At 39.4% G+C, this 18,590-nt stretch overlaps 1 long non-coding RNA gene across 1 annotated transcript in view; it reads left to right on the top strand.

The window, feature by feature from the left end:
• The window catches only part of LOC138886431 (uncharacterized), a 37,809-nt gene extending 19,988 nt beyond the window's left edge, over positions 1 to 17,821 (top strand). Inside the window, exon 4 of the long non-coding RNA XR_011405163.1 lies at positions 17,373 to 17,821. This is a non-coding gene — a long non-coding RNA (uncharacterized lncRNA). The remainder of the gene's footprint in view (positions 1 to 17,372) is intronic.
• Positions 17,822 to 18,590: the final 769 nt, after the last annotated feature.

Here is an 18,590-nt window from a genome sequence, read left to right as displayed (position 1 = left end):
GTGTAGGCACATAAATAGTGCCTCAGCTTCTGAGCTACCCAAGTCAAAGCACAACAGGTGCGCTCTAACAGAGAATACCGGGCCTCATACGGGGTGTACTTCTTACGGAGATAATAGATGGCCTGCTCCTTCCTCCCCGTTTCATCATGTTGCCCCAGAACACAACCGGACGCTCCATCCAATACTGCGAGGTAGAGTAATAGAGGTCTACCTGGATCAGGCGGGACCAAAACTGGTGGTGTTGACAGGTACTTCTTGATTCTGTCGAAGGCCCGTTGGCAGTCATCAGTCCATTTGGTAGCGGCATCCTTTTTCAACATCTTAAAGATCGACTCACAGATAACTGTAGATTGTGCTATGAACCAGCTGATATAGTTAAGTCTCCCAAAGAAACTCATTAAGTCCTTCTTGTTCTTTGGCGGTGGCAACTCTTGAATAGCTTTGACCTTTGATGGATCTAGTTCTATTCCTTGGAATTACAATGAACCCAAATAGTTTTCCGGCAGGAACCCCAAATGCGCACTTTGCGGAATTCAGTTTTAGGTTGTACCTTCTCAATCTACTGAAGAACTTCCTCAAATCTTCCATGTGATCGGTGGCTTTCTTGTACTTGATGATAACATCGTCTACATATACTTCGATCTCCTTGTGTATCATATCGTGGAAAATAGTAGTCATGGCCCTCATGTAGGTGGCCCCTGTATTCTTTAAACCGAATGGCATCATCTTGTAGCAGTACATCCCCACGACGTAATGAAAGCCGTTTTCTCAGCATCTTCTTCATCCATCCAGATCTGATAATATCTAGCGAAACAATCTACAAATGATTGCAACTCATGTTTGGCGCAATTGTCGATCAGGATGTGTATGTTCGGTAAGAGGAAGTCGTCTTTTGGACTGGCCTGATTGAGATCTAGGTAGTCGACATAGACTCTGACCTTCCCATCCTTCTTCGGCACCGACACAATATTGGCTAACCATGTTGGATATTCTACTACCCTGAGAACCTTAGCTTTGACCTGCTTAGCGACTTTTTCTTTGATCTTCAGACTTATATCAGGCTTGAACTTTCTGAGCTTCTGCTTTACCGGTGGATATGTCGGATCAGTTGGCAGTTTGTGAGCCACAATAGATGTGCTCATACCACTCATGTCATCATATGACCAGGCGAATATGTCCTCGTATTCTCTTAGAAGTTTTGTGTACTCTTCCTTTTCTGATGGTGATAAGTGAACGCTGATTCGTGTTTCTTTGACATTTTCTGCATCTCCTAGGTTTACAATCTCAGTCTCGTCCAGATTGGACTTTGGCCTGTTCTCAAAGTTCTCGACTTCTTTAACAATCTCTTCTCGTATATCATCTTCCTTTGAATCCATGTCCGTTTGTTGCGTTGTCTCGTTGCATGTCACAACCATTGGTTCATCAAGATAGGTAATAGTAATGCTGCATAAATAAAGTAATGAGAGAAAATAATAAGAGTAAGATTTGTAAGGAAACCAAAATGCTTTGATAAATTTCATAACTATTTTGAACATTGGAAGACCTTATTGCAAAATTTTAAAATGCGAAAGGAAAGTCAACTAGTAAAAATAAAAGATAGTGCATGATGCTTGTTCAGCCTTGCTACCCCGAGGCTCTCCGGGCTCTGGTGGTTCTGATGGTCCAGTTATTGAGGCATGCTCCTCTGCTTACCGCCCATATGGAAGGGCCTTCCTCCCCTCCTCCTCGAAGATGACACATCAATCCATGTCATCATCTTCTAGGAACAAATTCCTCACTGCTGCCAGTGCTTCCTCTTCTTCTGACCCATAGATAACATCGGCCGGCTAGAAAGTCTGCTCCAAATGTGGTATTGGCTGCTTCAGCAGGTAGTATGGACTGCGCCATGGTGGCGACCAGTTGTTGAATTCCTCCCAAGTACACTCGTATCCCAGACCGAAAGTGGTGCCATATTTCTTCAGTTTGATAGGCTTGGCGATTCCTTGGAGGTTCTTGCCAAGTCCCTTGTCAGGTTCATATCCGCTCCAGTTCAATATGCTTTCAATTTTGTTGTCCCACCATTTGTCTTTGTCAATGGCGTTGACTCGCTCGATGTGATGATAGGTTTTCCCGCCTATCTTTCTTCTTCCTCCGATCGCTGGGATGGTTTGGCGACTGTATATGGGATTGCTACCGTCGCCGTGAATGAGCACCTCTTGGTGATTCCACTCAAACTTCACTGCCTGATGTAGTATTGATGCTACAGCCCCAGTGGCATGAATCCACGGTCGTCCCAACAGCAAGTTGTAAGATGTCGGCACATCTATTACTTGGAAATCGACATCGAACCAAGTAGGCCCCATTTGCAATCACAAACTAATTTCCCCAATAGTGGACCTTTGGGAACCGTCGAAAGCTTTGACGTTGATGGCCCCGTCTTTGATCTCATGCAGCCCCTTCCCAATGTTCTAACTGTTACCAACGGACAAATATTGAGGCTGGACCCTCCATCAATCAGGATCCTAGTGATAAAATAATCTTCCCATTGCACGGTGATGTGCAACGCTTTGTTGTGACTTAACCCTTCTGGTGGCAGCTCATATTCATGAAAAGTAATCTTGTGACTTTCCAATACCTGCTCTACCATGTTTGCCATTTCTCCTCCGGCGATGTTGATTGGTACATATGCCTCACTTAGCACCTTCAACAAGGTATTCTTATGTGCATCAGAACTTTGCAGCAAGGCGAAGATAGAAATCTGTGCCGGTGTTTTGTTCAGCTGATCAATGACTGAGTATTCCTTGGCTTGTATCTTTCTCCAGAGATCATCGGGCCCGGTTTCAGTGATGGTCGGCCGACCAGAGGCCTGCTTACTCGACTCACCTAAATGCTCCGGAGTATAAACCCTGCCGGTTCTTGTCATTCCCTATGCCGCAACTGTTTCCCCAAACTTGGCTTTCCCTTTCCTTCTTGTCTCGACTGTGTAATCCCAAGGTATGGCATTTGTATGGAACGGTGTTATGGTCAACATTGCTACTGGAATGGGCACCTTTACTCCGAACGAAGCATGTATTTTGGAGGGTAGAACCGCAACTTCAAATGGTGCGGGTGCGTTTGCTGGAGACTCAAACTCGACCTCAATTGGTGTTGGCGTCTTTGCAGGGGATGGTGCTTCAAACCCAAGTGGTACAGACATGTTTACCTCGACATCCCCAGACGACTGAGTCTGGACTATAATCAGATTAAGGGTGGCTATTGGCTTTTTTGGTTCGTCACCTTCTGTGATTAAACCGATCGATCCTTTGGGATCCTAATCATCCTCTATTTCAATCATGTGAACACCTCCACCCTTATGGTCCGGCAGAGGGTTGTTGCGGACATTCGGAGTAGGATCCTTTGCCACAATGATCGCATTATCAATCAAAGTCTGGATCTTGTCTTTCAGAGAGCAACATTCATCAATGGTATGCCCTTTCATGCTGCAATGGTATGCACAGGATTTATTTGGATTGACCCATTGAGAAGGGTAACATAACCAGCAGCTTTGAGCCTTTCGTACAGCTGGTCAATTGGCTCAACAATGGCGGTATACTGTTTGGGGGGGTCTGCGGTCAAAATTTGGTTGAGGTCTAGGAAAGTTCTGACGTGTGGGAGGTGATTGATAGTGGGATGGCTGAGCATTGTAGGCTTGGTAGACATGTTCGGGTTGGGAATATCTGGGTGAAGTAGGTTGATATGTAGGAGGTGGGGGTGATTGGTAAGTAGGTGGTGGAATTTGGTAAGAGGGTGAGGGTGCTTGGTAATTCGGGGTATAATGATATGTGAGTGGAGGTATCAGATAGGCTTGGTATTTGATAGGGGATTTGGCTCTTTGTGCAACCATTACAGCACCTATATCCCTTTTCTTGGACTTACCACCAGACTATAAAGCCTTATTGGTAGCTTGCAAAGCTTCAAAGTTTGTAACTATACCACTTTTGATGCCTTCCTCGATCCTTTCCCCTAGCTGGATGATGTCGGAAAATTTTTGGCTCTCAATCAACATCAGCCTTTCATAGTACTGCAGGTCTTGAGCCCGGACAAAAAACTTGTTCATTTGTTCTTCTTCTAAAGCCGGTCTAACTTTAGCAGCTTCTGATCTCCAACGAGTAGTGTACTCGCGGAATGTTTCCGTGGGCTTCTTCTTTAAATTCTGGATGTAGAACACATCTGGCGCATTTTCTGTGTTAAACCTGAACCTATCCATAAAGTCAGACGCCATACTTACCCAGTTCGACCATTTCTTCGGGTCTTGGCTAATGTACCAAGACAGAGCATCTCCTTTCAGACTCCTCATGAAAAGCTTCATGCGAATTCTTTCGTCCTTCCCTACTCCGACCAGCTTGTCGCAATATGTTCTCAAGTGGACTCTCGGATCCCCTCTACCATCAAACATCTCGAACTTAGGAGGTTTGTACCCCTCGGGCAGTTCGACATCCGGTTGTATGCAAAGATCTTCGTAGTTCAACCCTTCAATTCCCTTACTTCCTTCGACGCCCTGAATTCGACTAGTCAATTTCTTGAGTTCCGTAGCCAGGTTCCTGATGAGTGAGTCTTTATCATCAGACTCGGGTGTGCTTGAAATGGGTTGGGTGGAGTGTGGTATGGTCTCCACATAGATGGGGGTGTTATGGTGGGCGTAGAAATGGTCATTTGTGGAATTCGAAGGTTCAGGGATGAGCAATGGAGTATTATTGAATGTGTGACAAGTATTGTAGTGGTGGTGAGGAGCGGGGTGGTTTTGTGGTTTTGGGATGTTTTGTGGAGGCGTTGGGTTCTGAGCGTTTGGAAAATTGATATTTGGAGTGGTGAGGGAAAATGACAAGTTTGCCAGATTCCGAACCTGATCAAGTTCCTCCTGAAATTTCAACGGTTTCTGCTCTAGTTGGGACGCACTTTGTTTGGAGACCTGAGCACCATGAGTGACCTCTACCCGTTCAGTTGAGTTTTCCTTTCTGGTGTTGTTCAAATCTTCCATCTTTCCTTTGTTCCTGCTTCTGATAGGACTAGGAGAAGGAGTGGGTGGAGGGCCCTTTGATCTTGTGGAATATGATGACTATGCCAGAGTGCACGAACTAACCCTTGGGGAAGGGAATAAATAAAACAAAAGTAAAAATAAAAAAGGTAACAAGTCAGTGCGAATTATAAGAAAAAATGTTGCGATATTTAAACACATAGTGCAAGAATGTAAATCATGTCCTAATTTGAGGAACCTCTTTGTGCCCGAGGTAGGCCTAGCGATAAGTTGATTTGGAGAACTTAGAATGCTAAATGCCTCATTTTATTGATAAAAGTAGACGAATACCAAAAAGACGCTAAATAACAGGAAATAAAATGTCACTAGTGGCCATTGACCTTATTACATTCATAAGGCGAAAAACAAATTCCTATCTATTTGGTCCCAGCAGGACCTTCCTCAGGTTGAATGCTCTCGATAATCAAATCCTCCAGCTCGCGTAGGTTCACCAGTAGAAATGTCTTTGCCATGTGTTCTCCTTCGTTTCCTTCAGTGTTCTGGCAGTCGGTGACTCTCTTCCTCACTTTCCCTTCCAATTCCAGCAGACTGTACTCTAGATATTCCAACTTTTCGCTAGCTTTGGCAGCCCTCTCTTTCGACTCGTTGATTTGGTCATTTGATGGAAGACTCCTCCACCAGTCTAGCAAGAGTGGGGGTGTGCTAATCATACCGAAACTGGGGACCTCGTGCCTCATGTTTCTGCAAGACAAAAAGGGTTAGGCCCTTACCCCCCACCAGACTCGACTATTTAATACTAACAATTAGCATAAAGCATTTAGTTCTCCAAATAAATGCACAGAACATGGTGATGTCCTTTTGGGTTCAGGCAAACCCGATGGACTTTGGACAAGGCTATCTTAAAGAGTTATTATGCGGACAACACAACTGACTCGGCTAGGTTTGGCCATGATGCATGCACAATTAAACAGAGTAAGGTTTCTATGAGGGTTTTAGACTGGTACCCTTGAGCGGACAACTCAAGAGGGAAAGGCAAGGAACCGTCGACTACACCGTTGATCGACTGGTTTTACTGCAAATATGCCTTTGCCGGATTTAAAGGGTGATAATATCAGAAGAGCGCAACCACTCATTATAAGCGTTGTTATGGCATTTTGTTTGGCACGAGTGGAATATGATGTTGAGCATGATTATGCAATAATTAAAGCAGATTGTCACGTATTTACACGTTATGAATGCAGTAAATACAATAGTTTTTCATAACTTAAAGCGATAGTAAAGGAAAGCAGTAAAGGAAAGTAATAATGGAAAGAGACAAAAAGACAAGTCAGTTTTACAATCCAAAAGGAAATTGAATGCTTAAAAGAAATAAATAAATAATGGCGCATAAAGAAGAGTCGCCATGCTGTCGCGCCCCCTTTTTCTCGCGAAATCAGGTTTATGACAAATGGGAGGACAACTCATCCCCTTTCGGGAATTGGGTTTGAATTGAAGAGTCGCCACCTAATAATTTAAGTGCATTAGGACACTAAGAAGGGTTTGATTTGAGCAACCAGAGATTGGGTAAGGGCTTGAAATTATCCCAAGGGGAAGGTTTTAGGCACCCCTCAGGATCCACTAGTATAGTTCCTGGCCAAACCATTGTTGTGACTTTAGGTACAAATAACACGTAGGCAAATAAGAACTTCAAACAAGAGGGGATTTTCACTTAATGGTTACAAAATAGGTGAAGTTAAAAGAACTAAAAGAAAAGCTGATTTTTTTTAAGAAAATAGTTTGAAATTTGAGAATAAACAACGGAATAAATAAATAAAGGAAAAAGGGTCCTAGGTTTGTAAATAATATGGATCACCCCACACAACATCCGGTAATCACTCCTCAGTGAGGGGCTACACGTGATGTTACCGCGTGGTCATCATATCTATATCTACCCTTCCCACCTGTTAAGGTATTAAAGCGCAGAATGGTCTGGTTTACTTATTGCATGCTATTACCCGCCCCAATCCTATCAGTCCCGGGGCATTTGGGACTACTAATCCTAAAGGGGAGGGATATTGGGCTTACTTGTGGTTTCAAAAGGTAAAAATACTAAGGCGACAAACAAAACATATATGGAAAGTATGGGGAAACATATAAACAAATGAAAAGGCTCAAACAAACCTCCTTTAAACAGAGAAAGCAAGTAGTTAGCATGACTTACACATACTATTTAGGGTCTGATTAAAACTTAAAGGGTCGAGGCAGACTGATTTATTACATAGTTCAGATAAGAAGCCCGAATCAGGCCTGCCTGCTGGTTGTAGCATATAAAATCTGATTCAGTTTATAAGTTATCCTACGACTTGCCTAAGTGTTGGACGAAGACCTATAGGCATAACGCCTACCGATTTTAAAAACAATGAAGTGCATTGATTACATACTGAAGAAAGAAAGGCGAGTTTTTAGCAAAAGATCGCCAATTCTACAACTGGTAATGCATTATTATTGTTGATTTTAGGCTTATAAATGAGTGAGACGATTCAGATTAAAGCTCCTATAGACATGTTTTTTATGCATTTGTCCACTTTAGAACACCTTTATAGACATAATGAAATGCAAAAATCCTATAAACATGATGTCTGGGTACTGTGTATTATATGAACATGATATCTAATTGCAGTTGGTTATTAAGACCTATAAACATGTTTGCCTAATGAGAAGTAGATATGCAAGATTCAGAAAATCCTATAGGCATATTTTCTACATGCATATGCAGAATTCAGATTTCGAATAATTATAGACATGGTATCTACATGAGAGTGCAGAAATTCCTATAGGCAGGTTATCTAATATGAGAATGCAGAAATCTTATAGACATGGTATCTATATGGAAGTGTAGAAATCAGAGATTCATATAGACATGGTATCTATATGGAAGTGCAGAAATTCAGAAACTCCTATAGACATGGTGTCTATATGGAAGTGCAGAAATTCAGAAACTCATATAGGCAGGTTATCTACCCCTTTTTGCATACATAGTTACCTCTCCCTTTTCACTAGCCATCCCCGAGAGTTTTATTACAAAGTTATTACAACCCAGAAAATAAAGTAAAGAAAAATACATCAGAAATTAAAAATACAACCAAGGAGAGCCTGATTCAGACTTCCTATCTGAAGTATGAAGTAAACCGACTCCAAGGGATCATATTTCAAAGCCTTTCTCCCATTTGGGGTTTGTCAAAGTTCCCTAAGAGTTTCATAAGAACTTCGGGCAGTGCTTACACCCAAATGTATCACCAGATTAAGCCATAGTGCAGTGTGGAAGGGCCAACCCTCAGGTGTCCTAGTTCAGAGGGAACTCAAGGTCCCAAGGCAAGGATCACAAGAGGGGGCAGAACTTAGGAACTAAGAGGGAGTGCAAGTGCGAAAGTAGAATTCTGAAAGGGGAAAGGGAAAAAGGGGAATAACTTAAAATCAGTACACATAAGGGTGTATGGGAATGGGGGAATTTGCAAGAGCAAAAGAAAAGCAGGCTGATGGGCACACCCAGCAATGGGAGATGCTCGCACACCCTCTAGCCTGTTTGCTTAGAGGTTTAGACCCTATTGGTTCAAACTTTATTCATGGACGACAACTCACATTGTCATGCCTTAAGTTACAACTCTCAAACACATAGAGGTAATAGGGATAGGGAGCAAGGATTCGCAACAGAAACAGGCATAAAGGTATGAGCATACTAACTTAAATATTGAACTTTACAGAAACAGTAAAGTAGACATGGATATAAAAGCTGTAAATGAACACATTGTGATGAGAGAATAGAGAAAATGCAGTTAGGACATACCAGTTTCAAAGAAACAAATAGAGAAAATGCAGTAGTCTTGTAAAAGCCACAGTACAGACAAGAAGAGAGAATACTATTATGTGTAAGTAAAAGTTTAGAAGGATTGTGAAAGTGTTGTTGTTTGTGAAGAGGGTCATGCCTTTTATAGTGTAAAATCAAGCAGAAATAAGGTAAGAAAATAGTTGAGGAACTGATTGTCAATCAATTACACAAGACTCCCTTTAATTAAAGGATTCAGATTCAAAACGGGTAAAAACCATTTAAGGAAAGAAATTGAATAAATACTTTGTGCAAAGCATACAATTAGGGGCAAGTACATAAAGGTTAATTAAGGACAAGGTTTTGAAATACACGGTTTGTGCAAATAAGGCAAGCAAATCAATTAACAAGCAGTAAATCAAAAGGGTCTGAGAGTTTGCATAAATGAACCGAGTCAGAAAAGATGAAGAAGAGTTTTAACTTAGGCCGAGTCATAGAGAAAATCAGAAAACAATGGAAAGAAATCAATCAAGCCATATTCAGAAGGAAGTTTGAACTAATTGCAAATTTGAAAACCATTTTAGAGGGAAATTCATCGTATATAAGGAACATACGAACATGTTACGCATGAAAAAAACTATGGTGTCATTGTAAAATCAGTAGAAGATCCAGTGCAGAAGAGCTTAGCAAGAGCAGGAATCATATGAATAACAAATGTTTTGAAACTCATTTCAGAGATTCAAATTAGGTTCAGAGGTCTTAGAAAGAACTGAAACCTCTACCATGTTCCTCTCAGCAACTGAAACTCGTGAGAAACATGATAGAAAAGTAACATGCAAGCATAGCGGAAGAATTCAAAGAAAATAGAGTAGAAGAAGCTAACACGAAACGTAATGGAAAAGACTGATAAGATCAGTAGCAGAAACATGCTGAGAAGTTTTTAGAAAAACTTAAACAGAACTTAGTAGAAGGAAAATAGTAAAACACTTAAGAACACAGTAGAAAAATATAGTAGGAGAAACATATCAGAACATGGTAGAAGAAAGTACCAGAACACAACAGAAAAGCATACGAGAACATAGTATAGGAAAACACAGTAGGAGATGCATACAAGAATAGAAAACATAGTAGAATAAGCATACAAGAACGTGGTAGAAGAAAAAAAATATAAGAAAATATTATAGGCAGATGCACACAAAAGAAAAAAGAAAGAAAGTCAGAGAAATACTTAAACATTTTTCCAAAAAACCCTAGATCGGAAAAGAAATGGTTCTGAAAGTAATTTTGAAAGAAAAGCCAGAGAAATCATTTGAAAACTTAGGGAAAGCATAGATACACAACAGATCTAAAAGAATCGGAGAAAACCTCGAAGGGTTAGGGTTTCAGAGGAACCTCAGTAGTGAGAAAGGCTTTGAAGAGTCACCGATCCAAGTCGGAGAGGTCAAAATCAGGCTTGAACAACCATGGTACGCCGGAATAAGGCCGAAGATGGCCGTGGAACCTCGAATCGACAGAGGTCTGGGTACAATCCTTCAAGGTCAGGCCTTGAATCTTCATAAATCAAGCATGTGGGAGTCATAGGAGGCCGGTGTAGGACTCTTATAGCCTTGGAAGCCATAGATTCCAGTGGCTTTCAGGGCGGAGATTGTATGAGGCGGCTAGGGTTTGAGAAGGTTTGAGAGTGTTTGAGAGAGTGGAGGATTCAGATGCGGCTGTTAGGTGAGAAATGAGAAGGTTAGGGTGGTCGTTTGGGTTAAAAAAGGTAAGAGTGAACAAGGGTCGTTGATCTCAAAGATCAACGGCCAGGATGAGAGGGGTCTGGATCGGGTAGGATCTAATTGGGGTCAGGGGCGGGTTTAAATTAAAATTGGGTTGGGGAATTGAGATTGGGAATTGGGTTCAATTGGGGCTGATTTAAGGCTATAATCAAAATAGTTGGGGCTAATATTTAAATAGCCACTTTTTCCCTTATTTATTTTAAAGAGTAAAATAATTTCTGGAAACAAATTAAAAGTACTAAATCAATTAATAATATGTAAATATTAAATTAAAATCACTGGAATCAATTTTGTAATTATAAACGCAATTAAATCTAAAATAGACTAATATTGCAATTATATAAAATTTAGATTTAAAATACTAAATAAATTTGTAAAAAATGTGTGAAAATTACCTTAGCAATATTTTATAAACAAGAGAATCCAATAAATGAGTTACCAAAATGCCAATTTTGGAACACTTATTGGTTTTTCTTGATAAAATAGGGCAATAAAATTAATTTAAAAATCTTTAAAAAAAATTGAGAAAAATAATAGGACCTTGAGATATGCTTATATCTGAATATATGTGTTGTTTTAAAAGGTATTTTACATATAAAAATATATAGGAAAAATTGGGTATCAACAGGTGGAAGATCCTAAAGTTCATCGGGGGAAACATCGGGGAACTCCTCAGCCACAGGGAAGGACTGAATGGTTGGTAACTCTACTTCCACATCCCAAACCCGAACTCAGTTATAATTATGGTCCTTTCTGATCATCTTTCTTGACTTGAGATTAGGAGATAAATTTACTTCTTGGCGATGTCGTATCACCTTTCCATTCTAAAGCAGACTCTCATAGGAACCGAAATCAAACCACCTTTGATCTATACTTGATGTTAGCATAACAAAAGGCCAACCAATCCATACCTATTATGATATCAAGTTCAACCCAACCGAACACCACGTATCTTATACTTGTTTATTATCAAATCTATCACGGGCAATTTCGTGCCACATCCATATATATAGGTAACAATATTAAAACATAACTTGCATGACTAATTTACAAAAAAGTTTATATACATAGGGGTCGACTAGGCTGTAGACATGTCATACTCAAAACTATATACAGGATAATGTCTGCAAAACCTCTAAGTAGGCATAACCACAATATATATACAAGTCGGGACGGGGCTCCCTACGCCCTCATAAAACAACCTAACACATTTAGAACCCTGACTTGGTAATATTACAATAAGATATAGAACTCACCAACAAAAAACTGACACTTGGAGGAAGTCTACAGTAGAGGGTCCTTGCCTCGTCCTATATAAGAACCTCGATCGGACACACTTCGGAGCGGAATCTTCATGTCCTTATCAGTTACCTTCTTCCTCTTGGCCCTGTTGATACCCAATTTTTTCCTATATATTTTAAATATGCAAAATACCTTCAAAATAGCATATATTCATATATAAGCATGTCCAAGGGTTTTATTATTTTTTCCATAATTTTAAAGGTTTTAAATTGATTTATTTTCTCCCTTTTTATCCATAAAATCCCCAATAATTATTTCCAAAATTATTGTTTTGATAATTCATTTATTGAATTTCTCTATTTATGCCAAAATATTGCTAAGGTAATTTTTACATATTTGTATAATTATATTTAGTATTTTTAAAGCTAAATTGCATATAATTGCAATATTAGCCCTTTTAAGGTTTAATTAGGTTTTATATGCATAAAAATGGATCCTATATTTTTAAATTTCTAATTATGTATTGTAAATCATTTTGGCATTTTTAAATTATTTTTAGAAACTATCTACTATTTTCTATAAATTAAATGGAGAAAAATAACTATTTAACTTATAGCCAAAATTGGCTTTCAAATCTAGCCTAAATCAACCAGACCCCCAACCCAATTAAAAACCCACCAGACCCAAGCCCAAACCGAAGCCATACCCAACCTACCTACCCCATTCAATCTTGACCGTTGATCATTCAGATCAACGGTTCCCATCCCCCCTTCCTAAATTAAACCCAAACGACCCCCTCAAACCCTCTCATTCTTCACTCAACCAGCTCTCATCTCTTTCTCTCTATCTCTAGTTCTCTCTAGAACCTTCTCCATTCCCCTCATCTCCGATGAACCTCATCTACCTTCTACGGCCATCTTCTTGCCTGAATCCATGGTGGTCTCACCACCTACTAGCCTTATGGCTCCCTCTTGAACATGTGTCATCGTTTTGAGGCTTCAAGTGAACCAGAGGTGGTTCACTCACCTCCCATGGTTTCCCATGCTATTTTCCGGCCATCCATGGTCGTTCGAATAAGATCTGTGACTTTTTCAGTTAAACCAGCAACTTTTCAAAGTTTTCTCACTTTTTCTGGGTTCTCCGAAACCCTAACTTTAAAGATTTTCCGATTTTCTTTTAGATCTTTCTTAGATCTGTATATATTATGAACCTTTTGGTGTTTTTCTCAAAGGTTTTCCGATTTTTTCAAAGTGACTCTTCGTCTTCAAGATTAGGGTTTCTTAACCTCTTTTAAAGACTTCTCCTCTGATTTTCAGTATTGTCATATGATTTTAATATGTTTAAATGGTTTATTTATGTTTTCTTCTAACTGATTTGTCACGATGAAAACCCTATTTGTTTTGGTTCTATCCGGGATTCTGGAACTATCTTGGTTTATTTGATTTGTATGTATACCTGTTTCGGTTGAGTTCTTTATGGTTAGATCCTTTCCTTTGTTTATCTTAACTGATTCTGAGTTCTTACCGTTTTTTAACTCAACTCTGTTAAAACCCTAATTTCTTAAAGATTTCTTCACTTGTTACTGTGAGTTTCAAAGACTCCCTTTACTTATTTCTGTGTGTTGGCCTGATCTTCTTTACCTGATAGTTTGTTTTTTCACTCTGGTTCTATATGTTAGCCATGACTACTTGACTTTGTTGATTACCATGCTTCGAGTAGTCCTTAGCTTACTCATGTCACTTCTGTATGTTTGTGTTCATCTAGTTTGCTTCTTTTCGTCAATATGACTGACCTTGCATGTCTGATACGCCTATTCATTCTTCTCTATTTATATGTTAAAGTGCAGAATCATGACTCCCTCTTGATTGATCCTGATTTCCTTAATTTATGGTTTGATTGCAAGGTTTTCTTATAAACCCCTAAAATTTTACTCGTGTTGATTGATTCCATTCCCTTATTTGCTGTGATGCTTCATTCTACTGAATCCTTTTCCCGAATCAGTGTATTCTGTACTTAGACTCAATCACATGCTATATACTTTTACTACCCCTTATATGGTAAAAATTAATCCTTCTCAAACTGATTTTCTTTCCTTAATTATCCCTGTTAGTATCTGTTTGAGATGTAATTCCTTGATTAAAGGGAAGTACTTGTATTATTGGATTCTAATTATGATTACTTCCATAATTGTGTTAAACCTTTACTTGTTACCTTATTTTCTACTTATTTTCAAAATTATAAATACCATAAGTCTTTCATTAACAAGACACGAACTTGGCTTTCAAAACCCCCTCTCTTACTTTAAAATTATGTGCCATTCTACTATTATTGGCCAGCTGCAAGCCAAGGATAATCATCTATAAGCCTTGGTTCTTTCATTTGTTTACCTCTATCTCCACTGGTATGTCCTAGTTCAATTTAAAGCCTCAACAACATGCTTTTCTTATTGTTTCAGTTTCTCTCATTTCTAGTCTACTTCTACTTGTGGTTCTGTTGTGAAACTTGTAGTTGAGTTACATTACTAGCATGCTATTATGTCTCCCCTTCCCTTTAGATTATTGCATTCCTTTATGTGTTTTTCAAAACATGCCTTGTCAATCACTTACTGTGTACTTACCATTTTATGAATCCCAAATCCCTATCCCTTCCATGTGTTTATGTTCTTTCTGACTGGTTTGTGATTATGTTAGTATCAACTATTACTGAGCATGTCTAAACCAGTTCTAAGACCCTTGCTGGGGTTATATGTTTACAGTCAAATGTCTCTGTATCTCCAAATCCCTTGACCCCCTGTGTGGCTACTGATTTTGTGTGTGATCCCATCTTAAGGTGTTTGAGTTTTTTTACTACTACAACTACTTTCAATCATCTCTATAATTGATTGCTTTCAAAATGGACTTGTCAGTCCAGTTTTTAAACAAACTCCTATCAAACATGTGTTCTGCACTTTCACTATACTCTTAGAATACTAGGTTCTGCCTCTTTTGTGTGAGCCTTGCCTTGGGACCCTTGAGCTCCCTCTGAGCTTGGACACATGAAAGCTAGCCTTTCCACACTGCACTTACTCTATCTTGACTAAGGAATCTAGGTGTGAGCACTGACCAGGATCCCTTGAGGTCCTTAGGGAACTCTGACACACCTAGATATGAGGGAAAGCTATGAACAATCTTGGAACTTGAGATGATTGATTACATAACTCAGAGAAGAAGTCCTAATCAGGCTTCCTATAGTGTAACTTCTTATTTTTCATTATGTAATTCATTTCAATGTTGGTCTGTAATAACTTGTTGTAAACAAGTATTCGGGTTGGCTAGTGAAAAGGGATGGGGTAAATATGTATGCTATAGTTGTTAAGGGTAGAAAACATGTTATTAGGTTTATGTTCCTAATTGCGCAATAGAAACCCTACTTAGGGCTCATGCATGCATTAGAAATTATGCATTTATGTCTCATGTTTATCGTTTTAGCATGTGCACCCTCACAAAATCATGTGTTAGAATCTGCTAATAATTAGCACTTTACTATTATGTTCCACGCTGCCACGTGCATTTAGAAATCCTATTCATAGGAAATTCTACAATCTTGTCATGTGCATTTAGAAATCCTGCTCTAGGAATTTCTATAATCTTTCCATGTGCATTTAGAAATCCTGCTATAGGAATTCTGCATTATGAGTTTATACATGCATCTTAGATATCATGTTTTAGGATCTTATTCGTACTTGCATTCACACTTAGTGTAAACTACTGGTCATAAAAGAGGTAAAAAACAGCTTTACACTTGATTATCCCATTTGAAATGACTGGCAATAATCTCTGCATTCGTATTAACTAGAATAGCATGCTCTTAGGGTAAAATGATTTCCAACTGTCTTTTAATAATTCTGAATAACTGTTGTATACTACTTTACGCCTAGGCAAGCCTTAGGCAATTGCTTAAAATAAAACCAGAATTGCCTTTGTTTAACTGTCAACCTATTAAAATCAGTAGGGAAACTTGATTCAGACTTCTTTTCTAAGTTATAAATCTGGTTCTGCTGTTATCACTTAGATACCATGCATAGGATTTGATTTCAGACTTTAATTGTGTATGAGTCATGCTGTCTATGTGCATTATTTGTGGAGGTATATCTGAGCCTTATGTCTGTTTTCTGTGTTTTCCCCTTTAAATGCAGTCATATGTGTTCTTGTATGTCGCCTAGTATTTTACCTTTAAACCTTAGGGTCCGCCTAGAACCTTCATCCGTAGGATATAAGTTCCTCCGAGACTAATAGGAAGGGACAAGTAATAGCATGCAATAAGGGTCGAGACCAACCTTCGCTTTAATTACCTTCACGGGGCGGGAAAGGGTAGATATGGATATGATGACCGGTGCGCTAATACCACGTGTAGACCCTCCTTGAGGAGTGTCATACTGGGTATTGCATTGATGTGATCTATATTACAAACAAACCTAGGACACCCCCTTTACATTCATAAGCATGCTTTAGATTGTAATTCTTTTTCAAAATTTTGCCTTTTCCTAATTGGTTTCAAACACTTGTGTATTTAAACTCAAATCCCCTACTATTTGAGTCATACTTGTTTATTTGCTAATTGTACAAATTTGCAAAAATATTCTGGTCGGGAACCACACTAGTGGATCCTGAGGGGTGCCTAACACCTTTCCCTTAGGATAATTTCAAGCCTTTACCCTATCTCTGATTACCAAAAGGTAGTTGTAGATGAAGCTTATAGGTGCCCTAACGTACCTTAAAATCGTTAGAGTGTGACTCTTCAAAAATGCAAACCCCTTTTCCCAAAAGGAATGAGTTGTCCAATACCAAAATGTCATGAACCCGATTTTCGTGGAAGGGGAAAAAGGGGGCGTGATAGCATGGCGGCTCTGCTGAGGATATCTAGGCTTTTGCCATTATAGATTGTTTTTGTGAATTTGTACCCTATGTGCAAATTACTTGGTTATTTTCTTTAAGAGTTTAATTTCTTCTTCAAAAGCAAAACTGACATATCTTTCTTGTTTCTTTCCTTTATAACTGTTTTAAATTATGAAACTGCTGTATTTATCGCTTTCTTAACGTGCAAATACATATCAACATGCTTTTAATTATTTCATAATCATACTCAACATCATACTCTACTCGTGCCAAACAAATACTATAGCAATGCTTGATGAGTGGTTACGCCCTTCCTACATCATTACCCCCTAAATTTGGAAAGGCATATTTGCGGTAAAACTAGTTGATCAGCGGTGCAGTCGACAGTTCCGTGCCTTTCCCCTTGAGTTGTCCGCTCAAGGGTACCAGTCTAAAACCCCATAGAAACCTTACTCTATTTGAATTGTGCATGCATCATGGTCAAACCTAGAGGGGTCAGTTATGTTGTCCACATAATGATCCTTTAAGATAGCCTTGTCCAAAGTCCACTGGGTTTCCTTAAACCTAAACGGACATCATCACATTCTGTGCATTTATTTGGAGAAGTAAATACATCATGCTAATTGTTGATGTTAAATAGTCGAGTCCGGTGGGGGTATGGTCTTAACCCTTTTGTTTTACAGAAAATGAAGAACGAGGTCCCCAGCTTCGGTATGGTTAACACACACTCACTCTTACTAGATTGGTGGAGGAGTCTTCCATCAAATGACCAAATCAATGAGTGGAAACAGAGGGCCGCAAAAGCTAGCAAAAAGTTGGAATATCTAGAATACAGTCTGCTGGAATTGGAAGGAAAAGTGAGGAAGAGAGTCGCCAACTGCCAGAACGCTGAGGGAAACGAAGGAGAACACCTAGCAAAGGCATTTTTACTGGTGAACCTACGTGAGCTGGAGGATTTGATCAACGAGAGCATTCAACCTGAGGAAGGTCCTTCTGGGACCAAATAGATAGGAATTTACTTTTTTGCTTTATGAATGTAATAAGGCCAATGGCTATTAGTGACTTTTATTTCTTGCTTATTTAGTGTCATTTTGGGATTCGCCTATCTTTATCAATAAAATGAGGCATTTAGCATTCTAAGTTCTCCAAATCAATTTGTCGCTAGGCCTACCTCGGGCGCAACGAGGTTCCCAACTTAGGACACGCTTTACATTCCCGCACTATGTGTTTAAATATTGCAATACTTTTTATAATTCTAAATAACTTGATTACCTTTTGTTTTATTTTTTGTTTTTATTATTCCCCTTCCCAAAGGTTAGTTCATGCACTCTGGCATCATCATATTATTTCACAAGATCCAAGGTCCCTCCACCCACTCTTCCTCTTAGTCTCATTAAAGGCAAGAACAAAGGCAAAATGGAAGAATTAAACAACATCAGGAAGGAGAACATAGCTAAACGGGTAGAGGCTACTGATAGCCAGGGTATTCGGGTTCCAAACGAGAATGTGGCAAGCTTGTCATTTTCCCTTAGCACCCTAGATATCAACTTCCCCAACACTCAAAACCCTATACCTCCTCAAAATATCCCAAAACAATAGAATCATCCCGCTCCTCACCATCGCACTGCTCCACCAAAGAACCAATGTAACACATGTCATACCCCAAACACCACTCCACTACTCATCCCAGAACCTCAAAACTCCACTAATGACCATTTCCATACCCAACACCAGGCTACCATAACACTCTTATCTACGTGGAGACCATTCCACACTCCACCCGACCCATCTCATGCACACCTGAGTCTGATGAAAAGGATCTGCTTATCAGGAACTTGTCCGAGGAACTTAAGAAATTGACCAGCCATATTCAAAGCGTTGAGGAAAGCAAATGAATCGAG

The sequence above is a fragment of the Nicotiana sylvestris genome, chromosome 2 (assembly GCF_000393655.2).
Source record: "Nicotiana sylvestris chromosome 2, ASM39365v2, whole genome shotgun sequence".
Taxonomy (NCBI): Eukaryota; Viridiplantae; Streptophyta; class Magnoliopsida; order Solanales; family Solanaceae; genus Nicotiana; species Nicotiana sylvestris.
The sequence above is the reverse complement of the archived record's forward strand: the minus strand, read 5'-3'. Positions and strand labels throughout refer to the sequence as shown.